Source organism: Notamacropus eugenii, chromosome 3 (assembly GCF_028372415.1).
Source record: "Notamacropus eugenii isolate mMacEug1 chromosome 3, mMacEug1.pri_v2, whole genome shotgun sequence".
In the NCBI taxonomy this organism is placed as follows: domain Eukaryota; kingdom Metazoa; phylum Chordata; class Mammalia; order Diprotodontia; family Macropodidae; genus Notamacropus; species Notamacropus eugenii.
The window spans coordinates 53,181,501-53,198,865 of NC_092874.1; positions in this window are offsets into that span (position 1 = coordinate 53,181,501).

The window sequence follows — 17,365 nt, forward strand, 5'->3', positions numbered from 1 at the left end:
CTTTTAATCAGCAATATGTGCTCACATTACCATGAGCACTTGAATTTCATGATTGGCCTTGAATGTACAAGATTTTGACGTATATTCTTTAATTCATTTTGAATTCATATTTTAGTCATATGGGATAATGAAATAGACCTTTGAAAAACAGCTCATTTATCTAAGTATGACCTTGATTATACCTCAAAGAATGATTATTTTTTAATTTATTTATTTAACTTTGACATTCATTTTCACAAAATTTTGGGTTCCAAATTTTCTCCCCTTTTGTCCTCTCCCCCCACCCCAAAACACTGAGCATTCTAATTGCCCCTATCACCAATCTGCCCTCTCTTCTATTATCCCTCCCTTCCCTTGTCCCTCTCTTCTCTTTTGTCCTGTAGGGCCAGATAACTTTCTATACCCCATTACCTATATTTCTTATTTCCTAGTAGCAAGAACAGTACTCAACAGTTGTTCCTAAAACTTTGAGTTCCCACTTCTCTTCAACCCTCCCTCCCCACCCATTCCCTTTGGGAAGGCAAGCAATTCAATATAGGCCATATCTGTGTAGTTTTGCAAATGACTTCCATAATAGTCATGTTATGTAAAACTAACTATATTTCCCTCCATCCTATCCTGCCCCCCATTGCTTCTATCCTCTCTTTTGATCCTGCCCCTCCCCAAGTGCTGACTTCAAATTGGTCCCTCCTCCCATTGCCCTCCTTCCATCATCACCCCCACCCTGCTTCTCCCCTTCTCCCCCACTTTCCTGTATTGTAAGATAGGTTTTCATACCAAAATGAGTGTGCATTTTATTCCTTCCTTTAGCCGAATGTGATGAGAGTAAGCTTCATGTTTTTTTCTCTCACCTCCCCCCTTTTACTCTCCACTGAAAAGTCTTTTACTTGCCTCTTTTATGAGAGATAATTTGCCCCATTCCATTTCTCTCTTTCTCCTCCCAATATATTTCTCTCTCACCCCTTAATTTCATTTTTTAAAGATATGATCCCATCCTATTCAATTCCCTCTGTGCTCTTTGTGTGTGTGTGTGTGTGTGTGTGTGTGTGTGTGTGTGTGTAATTCCACCAACTACCCAGATGCTGAAAAGTTTCAAGAGTTACAAATATTGTCTTTCCATGTAGGAATGTAAACAGTTCAACTTTAGTAAGTCCTTTCTGACTTCTCTTTGCTGTTTACCTTTTCATGCTTCTCTTCATTCTTGTGTTTGAAAGTCAAATTTTATTTTCAGCTCTGGTCTTTTCATCAAGAATGCTTGAAAGTCCTCTGTTTCATTGAAAGATCATTTTTTCCCCTGAAGTATTATACTCAGTTGTGCTGGGTAGGTGATTTTTGGTTTTAGTCCTAGTTCCTTTGACTTCTGGAATATGATATTCCATGCCCTTCAATCCCTTAATGTAGAAGCTGCTAGATCTTGTGTTATCCTGATTGTATTTCCACAATACTTGAATTGTTTCTTTTTAGCTGCTTGCAATATTTTCTCCTTGACCAGGGAACTCTGGAATTTGGCCACAATGTTCCTAGGAGTTTCTCTTTTTGGATGTCTTTCAGGCAGTGATCAGTGGATTCCTTGAATACTTATTTTGCCCTCTGGTTCTAGAATCTCAGGGCAGTTTTCCTTGATAATTTCATGAAAGATGATGTCTAGGCTCTTTTTTTTGATCATGGCTTTCAGGTAGGCCCATAATTTTTAAATCGTCTCTCCTGGATCTATTTTCCAGGTCAGTTGTTTTTCCCATGAGATATTTCACATTATCTTCTATTTTTTCATTCTTTTGGTTTTGTTTTGTGATTTCTTGGTTTCTCATAAAGTCATTAGCCTCCATCTGTTCCATTCTAATTTTGAAAGAACTATTTTCTTCAGTGAGCTTTTGAGCCTCCTTTTCCATTTGGCTAATTCTGCTTTTGAAAGCCTTCTTCTCCTCATTGGCTTTTTGACCCCCTTTTGCCAGTTGAGTTAGCCTATTTTTCAAGGTGTTATTTTCTTCAGCATTTTTTGGGGTCTCCTTTAGCAAGGTGTTGACCTGCTTTTCATGCTTTTTTTGCATCTCTCTCATTTCTCTTCCCAGTTTTTCCTCCACCTCTCTAACTTGATTTTTAAAATCCTTTTTGAGCTCTTCCATGGCCTGATCCCATTGAATATTTAATCTGGATGTTTGGGACACAGAAGTCTTGACTTCTGTGTTTTTCCCTGATGGTAAGCCTTGTTCTTCCTCATCTGAAAGGAAGGGAGGAGATATCTGTTCACCAAGAAAGTAACCTTCTATAGTCTTATTTTTTTTCCCTTTTCTGGGCATTTTCCCAGCCCGTGACTTGACTTCTGAGTGTCCTCTCCACACCCACCATGCTTCCAGATCCACCCAGCCAGCTCTTGGGGTCTGAGATTCAAATGCTGCTTCCCAGCCTCAGGCCTTTGGGTGGGGGCAGGGATGCTATTCAGTGTGAGATTAAGTTCAGGTGCTCAGGTGGGGGCAGGGCTGCCACACAGGGCTCAGTTCCCTCAGGGGGTTTATGTGGAGACCTTCAACAATGGATCCAAGCTCCTGCCTGCTTGGGGAGACCCTGCCTGCTGCTGCCTCTGCTGTTGCCTCCTGAGGGGGCCTGAGTTATGGAGACACCTGTTCCCCTCCTAGGGAGCCAAAAAGAGTTTCTCAGTCATCCCTGGTGCCTGTGGGTGGAGGGACCTGCGCAGCTGCTGGAGATTCTGTCCCCGAAGCCTACTTGGATCTGTTCCCCTTGGTACCACCCTGCCAAGGCAGGGCTGGGCTCCACCCTGGGTCTGGTGCACAACAGACTCTTGGTGTCTGCTCTTCAGGGCTCTCTGGACCAGAAATCTCTCCCACTCCATTGCTCTGTGGCCTCAGCTGCTCCAGAATTTGTTGGGAGTTCCTCCCTACAGATATTTCATGAGCTGTGTGTTCAGAGCTAGCATATGTATATCCCTCTACTCCGCCATCTTGGCTCCTCCAAGCAGTATGTTTCTTAAGAATGAATGATTATTTTCATAAAAGTCATTTTATTGTGCCATGGCATGATACAAAGTCTATGTTGCCGTATTCTGTCTCCATTGGTGAATTTCTGCAATTCTGGAATAATTCTTCTTCTAAGTATATCAGTAAGTTTATCAGAGTTTATCATTCACTTAGTAGGAACAAGACTTATATGACCAATGGAAATAAAATACAAATCTCCAAATATTTGTTTGGGTGGTAAATTACAGTTTGATGAAGATGATTTTATAGCTTCACCTGGACTTCTTCTAAGAGTAGTTTGTGTATGGCCTGAATTGAAAAAGTGAGTTTCTCTAGTAAAAACCTGCCTTTATACAACCTTAAAATTGCCTGTATATAATCTTCTTTGCTCCTTTCTTTATATTGTCTTGGCATGGCAAATGTTTATTTCTTAATAGTTATTCTTAGCAACTTTTTCTAAAACTTGTGTTGATGGTCTTCCAACTTCAATAAGCCTTTACCCCACCAACGAGGAGTCAACAGAAAGCCCTCCAGACTCCAGGTGCCTCTGAAAGTTTGTTTATTGTCTGTAGCCTAAGTAGACTGTTTTGCAGTAATACCTCATCACTCCATGACATTACTTTTTGTTTTTGACCACACTTTCCTTTGGGTGTTTTTTCAACTGATTCATGAAATCCTCAACAGGTGTCCACTGTAGTGTCTCTAAGAGTCATGAAATATGCTCTTCAACATTTACAACTTCTGTATGTTTACTTGGAGGAAAATCCATTTTTAAAAGCCTCAGAATTAAAAACACAATGAAAGAGTAATTAGATACATGTGTATGGAATGAAATCCAGCATTCAAGTGACAGAAGGTTAATTAAAAGTGAAGAAATCAGTTGAATCTGGTTTCATTGGGTCAAAGTCAGACATTCTGTAATAGCTTAGCATCAGTAGACACACATAATTATGGCTGTCACAAAATGAAAACATATCAAAATTATTGCTTGTTCTAAGTAACTTGTACATCATTATATGTGTTGTCTCCCTCTATAGAATATAAATTTCTTGAGAATAAGAATTGTTTTATTTTTTTGTATCTTCGGCACCTAGAGTAGCTTCTGACATGCATTAGGTGCTTAAGAAACATGTGTTGCTTTATTGGATAAATGTAGTTTAAGGTTATATCAGTTTTTTGTGGGGAGGACTGTCATGTCACAATGTTGACTCATAATGAGTTTAAGTTCATAGGAGCTTTCAGAAATGATTTTTATGAAAGCTATAACTTGTTTCTACATATGTGTCTCATCCTATACTTGTAGTTGGTTTTTAAAAAAGGAACTCAAATGTAGGACTTCCACTTAACCCTATTTATTATAATTCTTTCTTTTAGGCTCATATTATTAAATTTTGATGGCTTTTGGGTCAACATGTTGGTTGTTCCTCTTTGTGTCATCTGCAAACTGGATAAGCCTGTCTTCTATTAACTGAGCCAAATCATTGCCAGAAACACCAAATAGCACAAGGCCAACCAGAATTCCCCTTACTGGAGACAGTCAGCTCCTTATTAGAGACCTCCAGCACTTCACTAGAGACCTCCCTCAATTAATTCATTAATATTAATCTTTCATTCTCATCATTCAACCAGGTCTTAATCACCCCTTGAGCTATCATCTTCTTGTCCCCAAGGATACCATGATAGACTTCTAAATGTTTTGCTGAATATACAATCCAATGTCTAAAGAATTCCCAAGATCTTCGTGCCAATCTCGTAATTCTTTCAAAGCAGGAAATGAGGTTATGCTGGTGTGACTGGTTCTTTAAATTTTGCTGGTTCTAAAGTCATGCTTCCCCCACTGAATGCACAGGAACATAATTTTAATAATATGTTCAAGAATTTTGCAAGGTATTGAAACCAAGGTCTAGAATATGAAGACCTTAATTTTCTTTCCTTTTTCTTGAAAATCAGAAAACTAGAAATATAAAACAATGACAATTAATAAATAATTGATTACCCTATTTGCAGCTACTAAAATTCAATGACTAATTTAGGATAATTATTTTATTCTCTTCTATAAAGACTGTCAAGTTACTATTCAGAAGTTTGGCAATGGGCAAAATGAAAGTTAAATTAAAAGTGCTATATTAATTAGAATCACTCTGACAGAGTTTATACATGAATCTTCAGAGCAGAGGTGAAAAACCATTGCAGTTTAGTCTGAAAAAACTACTTGGTTTTCTAATGTTTGTACAACTGCCTCTAGAACAGAATTCAGAGGGCATAGCCCCAGCTCCAAATTTAGCCCCTGCTATTTTGAAATTATTACACATATATGAGAGAAGGGAGAGGAAGAAGAAAGAGAAGAGAGAAGTGGGAGGGGTAATGGAAAGGAAAAAAGGGAAGGAGAGGAACAGAGAGAACAGGAGAAAGAGAAAGGAGAGAAGGCAAGGAGAAGTAGTAAAAGAGGAGGGAGGAGATTAAGGGAGAGAGATAGTATGAGAAGGGAAAGAGAGAGGGAGAGTGAGAGAAAAAAGAGGGAAAGGAGAAAGAGAATGATAGAGGAAGGGAAGGATGGGAGGGAGAGGGAGAGAGGGAGAAGGCGAGGGAAAGTATGTGTGTGTGTGTGTGTGTGTGTATGTGTAGGTGTGTGTGGGTGTATGTGTGAGAGGAGAGAGAGAGAGAGAGAGAGAGAGAGAGAGAGAGAGAGAGAGAGAGAGAGAGAGAGAGAGAGAGAGAGAGGAGTTTGATTTTGTTCTTAAAAATAAACTTGATTTCCTAATGTTGGTATCATTATTTCTAGAATATAATTTGGAGAGCACAACTCTAAAGCAAATTTAGCCCTTGCTATTTTGAAACACTGTTTATATGAAATAGAAGTGGGTGGAGAGAAGAATGAAAAGAAGGAGAGGTAAGGTTGGGGTAATTAAACTTCCTGTCTCAGGTTTTGATTGTTTTCTGGACTTTTGCTTCACATTTTCTCAGGCTTTGGAATCCTCTAATTGGAAGAATCAGACTGTGTTAATTTCAGGGGCAAGGGCATGATGGGTAATAGAAGCAGATTATTTTTTACTGTTGACCTGAGCTCCGTTTTAGACATAGACCTCCAGAGGTGAAACAGTAGTTAGCTTTGAGTCATCTAGTCCCTTCTTTGATACCAGTTAATAAATCTGAAACTAATTTCATCCTTAAGCTTATGATTTGAGATCTGTAAAGGTACCTAATCTCCAGCAGACCTTTATAGGAATACTATTATTTATTGGAAACTCAGGGGTGTCCCACAGGAACCAGCACACATAACTGAGACATTGCAGGAACCCTGTTCCATGTACAATTTCATCTTTTCCATTTGAAATCATCATTTCCAAGAGCCAGCTGGAAGTTCACAGTGCAGACCATTAGCTTGGTTTCTTTAAAAAACTAATTAGTGAATCCTTGATAACATATTCTTCTTTACAAGTATTTGTGAACAATATGTGCCTTCATTTCCTAGTTTTGAGTACCATGTTGCACTGAGTTCTCTGACCTGGCACAAATAAATTTCCCCTTCCCTTATACCCAAATTATTAACTTTTTCTGTACAGTAGATGCTACTATACAAAAATTGTTTTTCTTTTTTGTTGCAAAATATCTCAGATCTTTATTTTAAACATATTTCATTTTTAATAAATATTGATATATCTTTATATCACCATCATTTCTAAATATGCTATCCCTATCCAATGAGCCATCCTTTGTAAGAAAGAATAAAAAGAGGAAAAAGCAGTAAATATATTAACTAATTCTAATATATATGTATACACATATACATACGTATACCCCCACACTATATATATATGTTTACATATATATATGTTTACATATATATATATATTTTCCTGTTACTGTTCACTTCCCTTTGTATCATTTTATATGTCTTCCCATGCTTCTCTAAATTTAGATGAAAGATGTTCAAATACTGGTCAGTAAAAAAATATAACTCATAAGTATGACAAGTGAATTAATTAGACTGGTGGTTTTGCTGTCCATGAATTAATAAAACAATTCTGAGTTAAATTGTCTGTCTTTGGAAAATCCAGAAAATACTCATATTATACCAGCCTAATAGTCAAGTATTCTAAGACCTCTAAAGGATCTGTGAAATAACTGGTGTGGTATTTACCCCAAAGATGAAAATCACAACCTATCAGTGCCTACCTATCCTACCTGACTCATTTATATTCTCTCATAAATACATAGCACCACTGAATCATAGAGTTTGATAAGTGGAAGAGACTTTAGTGGTTATCTAGTCCAACTCAATCAATCAATCAATCTCTAAACATTTATGAAATTCCTGGGGGTATATGGGGTGATCAGGGAGGACTAGTACCTGGCATAAGGACTTGCTGAGCCCTTTTCAGGGCTACTCATCCACTTTGGGTGTCCACCTTTACTCAACATTTACCCAAGGTACATCCCAGTGAAACCATCTCGGAAGATAGGCTTAAACCAGTTTGAGGATAGCCAACAGGCCTCAAACACATAGGTGAATTAGGGGGACATCTACCCCAGGAATGTGAAGACTTCCCCCAGAAGAATGAGTAGATGAGAACAATTTGTTCCAGCAGCATGAAGGCAGCAGAAGCAGACACTGTGGAGTGCTAAGAACTTGGTCAGATATTGGAGATGCCAAAGCCATCCTCTGCATCCTCATCCCTTGCCAGTTGCTCTGACTTTTGTCTTATAACTCAGCTTTGATAGCTCTGGAAGAGAGAGTGAGGCTGATTGATGGCTTTGTGCAACTCTGCCACCTTTAAATCCAAACCCAGTAATGTCATTGGTCCTCTTTGAAATGAAGGACACACAACATTAAAAACCTACTGTGTGCCAGATACATTAAGCACTGAACTCATGCACAAAGGGAATTCTCACTATAATATACTTAATGAGTGACCCTCCATTTTCTGCTGTACGGTACAAGACCAAGCACAGATCCCTGGGCTATTTATTTCCTTAGAGATCTCTAGTCATATTGACACTGTACCATTAACAACCTGTTCTTTGCTAAAATGTTGGTAAATTGCACCTGCAGCATCCTCTTCTTTTACTGGTTTGGTAAGTTTGTCAAAGAAAGAAGCAAAGTGAGTCTAAACTCTTCTTGGTGCATCTATGTTTACCATTTACCAAAAATACTGGGGACCTTTCAGATGTTCTTTTGACATTGTGTAGATACCTGTTCCGGGAAGGGCTCTTCGTCCAGTGTAATGGACCATTTGGAAGTTGAGGGTTCAGATGCACCATCACTTTTTATTTAACTGTATTCTGTGACCCTCATATATAAAACAACTTTCAAGGAAGGAAATCAAGCCTACAAGTTCCACTGGGTCTTGCCAAGCCTCTTAGTCACTGAACAGAATGAATATTATTGATTTTTTTATAGACTCTTTTCCCGAAGGACACACATCTGGTCAATTCACCTGGGGATGAAGTAATTGACTTATACTGTCCTGGGTCTGTTTCATTGTTTCATCTGGGACAAGGGGAGGAATCAATAAGATTGCCCTAGCTTTGTATGATAGCACTGAGTCCACCACAGTGCCAGTGGAGCAATGGGCTGTCCATCAGTTCTCCTTTATTCTCACTTTATGATTGGGGGAAGTTATGTCCCCCTCCCCCTTTCCCATTCATGCAATTTCTGATAATAGTCTTTAAGCAGCTTCTCCTTTCTAATTCCTTACTTGTAGTGTATATATATATATATATATATATATATATATATATATATATATATATATATATATATATATATATATATATATATATATATATATATATGCATATGTCCACCTTACATCTCTCTACTGCTCTTTGGCTGATTCTTAGCAACAATTCTTTAGGGAATACAGTGTTCCACTACTTGTAGTCATAGTTGTATTTGGAATATTAGATTGTGCAAATAAAGACAGAATTCTCTAATTGCTTTGAAAATTAATAGGCCATTGCTTTGTACAAGGCAGGCAAAATGGAGGTTGACGTTTCATACTGTTAAGATGGTCCCTCAAAGATCAAAAATGCAACTCATAACTGCTTTCTCTTCTTTCCTGGAAGCCAGGAATAGGAATATTTGTTCAAAATTCACATCCCATTCACATGACTCATATAAGTTTCTCTTTAGACAGGTTCTAAAGTGTTCATTTAAAAGTAAGCCTCTGGCATTTCTACCTTGAGTTTATTAGAAGGGTGGAAATGAGAAAATATGATGACACTATAGAAATTTGAAATCTTGTAGTCAAGGTCTTGTATGGCTCTCACCACAATCACTTACCATTGGACATTGGAGAATAAGACGTCATTGGATTTAGCAGAATGATTTCTGTGCAACATGGGTCAGTAAAGTGAATAAATACTTGCTTAGGGAAATTTTATACAATGCACAGTATGAGCCATCCCTAACAGGATGAGTTGCTATTCAGGAGTGTTTCCTTTTATTTTTTTCTACTTATTAGAAATGTAAAAAAATACTCTTTCCAACCCTGTTGAATCAGACTCCCTACCCCCTTTAAGCTATGAATTTATTGAGGGAAATTTTCTTGTTTTTTTTATAGAGTACAAATTCCTTGGTGGTGGAGATGGTTTCATTTTTGCTTTCATATCCTTAGCATCTAGCACAATACTTGGAACATAGAAGGGGGTTAGTAAATGCTTGCTGGTTGACAGATTGGGATTCTTGGTGCTGAGTACTTCCATATGTAGAGGGGGTCTCTAGTACATGTCTGGAGAATTGAATTGGTGCAGAACTTTCCCCAACAGAAAGCTGATTCAGCTCATTTTTGCTTCATTGGACTTGATGATAACAATAAAGAAATAATGTATAGTTATTTTCACTGCATTGACTTTAAATTAGAAGATGAGGGATGAAAAATACCATAGAAAAAATGGCCGGCTAACATTATTGTGATTTTCTATTAAAAATGATAATCTCTCAGTCACCATAAAAGCCCATTTCAAAGGTAACATTATCTTTGAATTACCTGCCCTGTGCCATCTAAGATGATGAGAATATTCCCAGAGCTGCTTCATTGTCATTTTCCCCCATGCAATGTGGGTATAAAGCAATCTAACATGCTTTCTATTGTGTCTGCTGCAGGAAGTAGGACCAGGTTTTGGCAGCCAAATACCTATGCTAAGAGAGATTGTAACTTGATGTGTTATATCCACCAGATGTGGTACTTTTTGTGTTGGAATTTTCAGCCAAATATGAGGGATAATTCATAGGAAATTGGATTGTAAATACAGATATACATTTTTAATATTCCTGCTGTCCACACATTTTTCATTGGCATAATAGTGTGATAGCTGATCTGTGTAAGGTGCAGCTCTCACTCATCATCGTAATAGCCAACCTTGAAAATAAGATAAGGAGAAATAATTTCTGCCCCCACTCAGGCATCCCCAAGGAGAAGGAGGCAAGTATAAATATATTTGTAAAATGCTTGCTGGCATTGAAATCTGGCAGAGTAATTGTCCTGGCCAAGCTCATGCAGAATTGCCTGCCTCTGAAAAGTCTAGTCTATCTTTTAAAATTCCTGGAACCATGCATTTTCTCTGAGCTGTGTTCTGCTGAGAAGTTTTGCAAAGCAATTCAGGGTTTGAGTCAATTAGAGTGAACAGTGTGACATGATATTCCCTAAGGCTAATATAGCTTTAGCTGTGTTATAGAAGTGTAGATGTGTGTGTGTGTCTGTGCATATGTGCGTGTGAGTGTATGTGTGTGTCTATGTGTGTGATGAGGGGAGGCAGTTGGGGGAATCTGCCCTTCTCAGATCACATTGAAAAATTGTGTGTTGTTCATGGAGTCATACTTTAGGAAGGACAATGACAAAGTATAATAGGTTCAGAAGGGGTAACCAAAAGGATAAATGACATAAAACCATTCAATGTAAGTATTGCTGGAAAGAACTGGGAATGTTGACGCTAGGACAGAAGTCTTCTGATATTTCAAAGATTTTCATGCGGAAAAGTGATTAGACTTACCTGCTTATCTCCAGAGGGTAAAACTAGGACCAATTAGGAGAAGTTACAAAGAGGTAGATTTTGGGTAAATCTAAGGAAGAATTTCCTAGCTTGGAAAGATGATGAGTTTCCCATCATTGAAGATCTTCTGGTGAATAACTTGTTAGGGATTTTGTTAAGGGATTTACAATTCAAGTAAGGAATGGACAAGGTGATTTATAAGGTACCTTTTGATGCTGAGATTCTATGGTTCTATGAAAATTGCAATATATATACATATATATATATATGTATACACGTATTTTTCCTATTTAATCCACATATCAGTTGAGTTGAGAGGTGAGCCAAGGAACATAGGATCATAGAATCATTGATCTACAGCTGGAATGAACCCAAAAAAATAATCTAATCCAACCTCCTCATTTTATAGAAGAAGAAACAGATGCAGAGAAGTCTATGCAGAGAAGTCAGAATCCTCAGTAGGCAAGTAGTTAAGTTGAGATTTGAACTTATGTGCCAGTACTCCTTATTCAGTGTTCCTTCTGCCATGTTACCCTGTCTCTCATCCTGACAGATCAAAGTAGGGGTTTGTTTTTTAGGCAAATCATCAGCATAACACACTATCAAGACATGCAGGCACTTCTGTGACAGTTACTATTGAGCCCCAGAACTACTGGACTTGGATATGAAGTAGAGAACCTGTCCCTGGAGCTTCTACTAAGTGAGAATTGCCCAAGTGCCATTCAGAGTGACTGTCTTGGCAGGAGCTATTCCCAATTAATGTTGGGAGGGACCTTGTTGCATTTTTTTCTGAAATAAATGGCGTGACAACTCAGATCCAATTTGGGTCAATTCAGCGAATATTTATTGAACACTTTAAGCCCTGTGCCATTTATGGAAAATACAAAGACAAAATGAAACCCTTTCTGCCTTCATCCCAGTTGCACCCTACTGGACAAACACATGATTTGGTTCATTGTACTAGAGAATAGTTCTTTGCTGAGTAGATAAACATTAGAACTTGACTAAGAATAGTAGGCAGCTATGAAGTGCCCTGAATAGAGTGCTGAATGATTCATCTTCATTTTCAAATCTAGCCTCAGACACTTACTAGCTGTGTGACCCTGAGCTAGTCACTTAATCCTGTTTGCCTCAGTTTCTTTATCTGTAAAATGAGTAAGAGAAGGAAATGGCAAACCACATCAGTATCTTTGTCAAGAAAACCCCAAATGGGGTCAAGAAGAGTCAGACATAACTGAGCAACAAAAGCTGAAGAGTAGTAGAGAGCAAACACTGTGTCACCTGCACTTTGTGAGCATAGAACATGCATGCTTGGTCCCTTGTACTGTAGGATGCCAAGTAAGTTTGATGGTATCCAAACTTAACTCAGTAAGATTTCAGGTTAGTTTGGAGGTTATTAACTATTTTTGATTCTCTTTGAAATGTCACCTTATTGATTTTCACTGACATTGTCATGATGGACAAAGGGAAATTACTTCCAATGACGTATTTATTTATTTGAAGTCAGTATTTTCCATTTGTATGAAACTTCCTTTCTAAATTGTGCCCAAATTCCATTGCAAATCTTCTTTCCAACATAAGTATGAGTTGTCAGCTTGTTGGCACTACTCAACTTCAATTGAACTGATTCCATCTCTGATGTCTGCTACTGGTGTGACTTTGGGTAAGCCACTTAATATCATTGGCTCTCAGTCTCCTCACCTGTAAAAGAAAGGGTTAGACTAGTTTTAAGGGTTTGTTCCAGTTTTATATCAATACTTTTTTGAATAAATCTGGTCATATTGGATATTTTCCCATATAGTTAATCATTATACTTTCTCCCTTGGGATTCCAAACTTACTCTGTGATCTGTTCTGCCTCCACTGTACCAAAGAACTTTTTGCTACTTCCTAGAGAGTATCTTTTGGAGGTTCTTTCTGTTACCAACTTTGGATATCGGGATATAAGTTTTCATTAAATACTTGAGAGATATCATTTGGGGTAGAAAAAAATATGACTGGACTTTAAGTTAGAAGACCTGGATTTCAGTCTTAATTTTTGTACAATATGTCCTTAGAGGAGTTGTGACTTCTCTCAATTTTAGTTTGACCATTTCTAAACTTGGGATAATACTAACCTTACCAGCTTCATAAGACTAATGATAGGAATCATAGAATCTCTGAGTTATCCTCAGAAGTCATCAGGTCAAATGTCTATCTGAGTAATGAATTCTCTTTTCTCATCCATGCCAACTGTTCATTTAGTCTTCTTTTAAATACTTCCAATTACAGGAAATTCTGTTCTTCCTGAGGCCATCCTATTTCAGAATTTTTTTTAGTATATGCTTAGTAAATTTTCCTTGTACTGAGTGCATCTCTCTCTCTCTCTCTCTCTCTCTCTCTCTCCCTCTCTCTCTCTCTCTCTCTCTCTCTCTGATTTCCATCCTTTGTAGAAGTCACTGTGTTAATAAACGAGTCTTGAATTCTTCCACGATTTGCTATGTCACCATCGTGTTATTTCTGAACTCTGTGGTTCCTTAAAGAACAACAATAGTTGTGTTAGGCAAATCCTAAAGCTTAGTCTTCACCTTATATGAAGTTAATCTCATTTAGTGGCATTACGTGGTTGTCATTTAAAGGCAACCAACCAACTCTTTACTTTTTTTGGGTTTCAACTCCCTGCTAATCATTTTTTTTGTTATAAACCATATAATCTAAAGAACAGTATTCTACATGGACAAAAAATAACTGGCTTACATTCAGATAGCTCTTTAAAGCTTACAAAGCACAGTACAAATGTTATCTCATTTGATCCCCACAACCCCATTTTACAGATGCAGAAATTGAGGCAACCAGAGGTTGACTTTTCCACAATCACTTATCTAGCATGTGTCTGAGGCAGGATGCAAACTTAGGTCTTCCTGACTCCACATTCACTATGCTACCTTGTAAGGTGTAAAATGTTCTATCAATTGTACTTATTATTAATGCAAACATGCAGCACCATGTAAATGCAAACGATTATGTGACTGAGGAGAGAGATGGAGGATAATGTGCTTATGTTTATCAGTAAGAATAATAGCTAATTCATACTGATCTAGCATTCTTCATATGTTGTCCTGTCTGATCCTCACACTTCCCACCTCCCCAGGCGGATTCTTTTATCATCTCCACTTTATAGATGAGGAAACAGACTGAGAGAGGTTAAGGGACTTTCCCAGGATTACATAACTAGTAAATGTCTGGGTTAGGATGATGAACTTGGGCACTCCTAATTCCATAAGCCCAGCACTCTTTCCATAGCGCCATCTAATTGTTTTCCTCCTCACTATAGCTTTATGTAATTTTCCTTGACACATTCTGCCTCACCTGACCCAAAGCAATTATGTCTATGTGTCTTCAAGACCCTAAAAATAGCACAATAATAGCTATAGGACTTGGCAAGACCCCGGTGTGAATCCTGTCTAGATATGTACTAGCTGTGTGGTCCAGGGCAATTCATTTAACTCCTTTCAGACTTAGGTTCCTATTTCTAAAATAATGATAAAAATCATAATGGATAATAATATTATTAGATAATTTGTGTTGTATTTTAAGGTTTGCAGAGCCCTCTACCAATATTATGTCATTTTATCTTCATAATAACCCTGGAAAGTAAGGCTATTATTATCCCTATTTTACAGATAAGGAAATACTAGCAGACAGAGATTAAGTGACTTACCCAGAGTCACACAGCTAGTGAGTGTCTGAGGCCAAAGTGGAACTCAGGAAGATGAGTATTTCTGACTCCAGGTCTGGCACTCTATGTGCTATGACACCACCTAGCCTCAACTAGAGTAATAGCACCGCCTTTACAGGATTGTTCTGAGAAAGTAATGAGCTGAGCTGGGTAGGGTGCTTTGTGAACCTTAAAGGGCTATATAGAGATTGTGGTTGTAATTGCTGCTATGATTATTTTTATTATTGTTATTGTTGGAAATGATCATACCAGGCAAACTGAAAGATCCACAGGTGGCATAGTGGATAGAGTGCTGTGCCTGTAATCAGGAAGACCTGAGTTCAAATCTGGCCTCAGACACTTACTAGATGCATGACCCTGGGCAAGTCACTTCACCCTGTTTGCCTCAGTTTCCTCATCGTTAAAATGAGCTGGAGAAGGAAATAGCAAACTACTATACTATCTTTGCCAAGAAAACTCCAAATGGGTATGAAGAGTCAGACGTGACTGAGCAACAACAAAACCTGCATAAGTTTATTTTTTCTACTTTTCCATGTTGTTTGACTGTTTTTAATGTGATTTAGATTTTTTGGGAAAGGGTGCTCTATAAACATAAGGTTGGGTAATTATTAAATTTGACATGGCCATAGTGCTCTCTTTGGTGCTTTCAATGTGCCTTCAAATGTACTATATAATACAATATGATGTAATATAATAAATATAATATGACATATAATGATGCTATACACACATGCACATACATGTATGTATATATGTAAATGTACACATAATATACTATATATGTATACATTTGTACACACATATACATATGTATACATATATACATACATACACATATACATACATACACACACACACATATATACTTTAAAAGTCTGGCCATTGCTGGCTCTTTGCCATGAAATAGGATTGCCCAGAATTGCCTCTCTAGGGCTCTGCAGCATTTTTACTTCTTTGGATCAGACTTTTGGTAATTTTCATGGTCATTTTTAATAGGGGCAACTGAAGGTTTGATATATTATTAAAGGGCCAGTCCATATGAAAAGCCTACTGATCTTGAACTCTGGATAGTCAGCTGTTTTGGAGTTGATAAGTCAATGCTCTGTCTGAGTGCTCTATAGGAGGCAAAATGTTTCATTCACAGAGTAATTCTCTGTATATTTGAAGGGTTTTTCTGAGACTGTTGAGTGAGCAAACCTATCAGGAAAATGCTGAATACATAGTATTGGAAAGAAGGAAATAAATTTTAGTCATGCATATCTCTGCCAAAGCAAGTTGGCCGGTAGCCTCCAGAATATGCTTTAAACATGGAGAAAAAGGTAAAAAACAAACAGTCTAGCTCTTCAGGCAGAACAAACTAAGAGCAGACAATTCTATCCCCTAAAGTAGCACTATTTCCCAAATTATAGGGTGAAGGAAGTTCAGCCATTCCACTGATCTGATTGACTAGCTGGTTCAGATACTTTTCAGTGCTTTGCAATTGTTGGGACTTCCTGAGCAAATCATATTCATTTCAAAGTTTAAAATAGCTCTTCTTTTCAGATGCATGCAAACTTGGCTTATGAGCATTTTAGTTCTATCATCATCTTTGTTCTCGAAATTACCAAAGGGTTGCTATTGGTTGTGATTACAGAAGTCAATTAACTATTGAAATGGTTCTTCAGTGCTTATTCTCTAGGTCTTCATTTTAAGATGTGAGGCCAGTGCATACAGAGATATAGATACCCACTTACTTAGTATGTCACGGGGGAAGTGAACAAATGAAGGTAGTGGCTCCTCAACAAGAGAAGTTCTTTCGATGTCCTCAAATTCTAGTTTGGTTCTCATGTTTAATTGTGGGATCTACCATTACCAAAATGGGTAGCTTATGTATACCTGCCTTTGTCCATTGTGAAGATTCAATGCAAGTTAATTCATTTAAAAAGTGACTACTTTGTATGAGACCCTCTGATACAAAGACAAAAGATACACAACTCATTAGTAGATAGGTAAATGCAAGATAATTTGAAGAAGGAAAAAGTACCAACCACTGAAGGATAAAGAAAGGTTTGGGTGAAATTGGCAACTGAGCTGAGCCTTGAAAGAAGATAAAGATTCTAGGAGATGGACATGAGGAGGGGATACATTCAGACATGAAGGACCCAGTACCAATGTTGGGAGGTTAGACATGGAAATAGATTGTGGGTCATTTAGGCTTGGCTGCAGAGTACATGAAGAATAATAATATAAGATGTCTAGAAATGTGAGTGAGAAGTAGACTGTGAAGGGCTTAATGCCAGGTTGAAGAATTTGTATTCTATCTTAGAGGTGATATGCAGCCACTGAGGTTTCTGGGGAATGGTCAGCCCTATGATTTAGAAAGTAAAAGGATGGCTTCAAAAAAGGAATCACTGGAAGCAGGACATCTGGAGACTATTGCAGTAGGCCAGAAAGAGGTGATAAGAGCATGAATTAGGGAAATGACTGTTTCCACTGTGAATTTTTTAAAAAATTAAGGTTTTTTTTTTTTTTTACAATTCATAAAAGAAAATTTCCCTCCTATCCTCCCTTCATAAGAAAAAAAGCAAAATTCATGTAACAAAAGAAACAACCATATTTCTACATTGGCCAGATATTAAAAATATATGTCTTGGGGCAGCTAGGTGGTACAGTGGGTAAGACACTGGCCCTGGAGTCAGGAG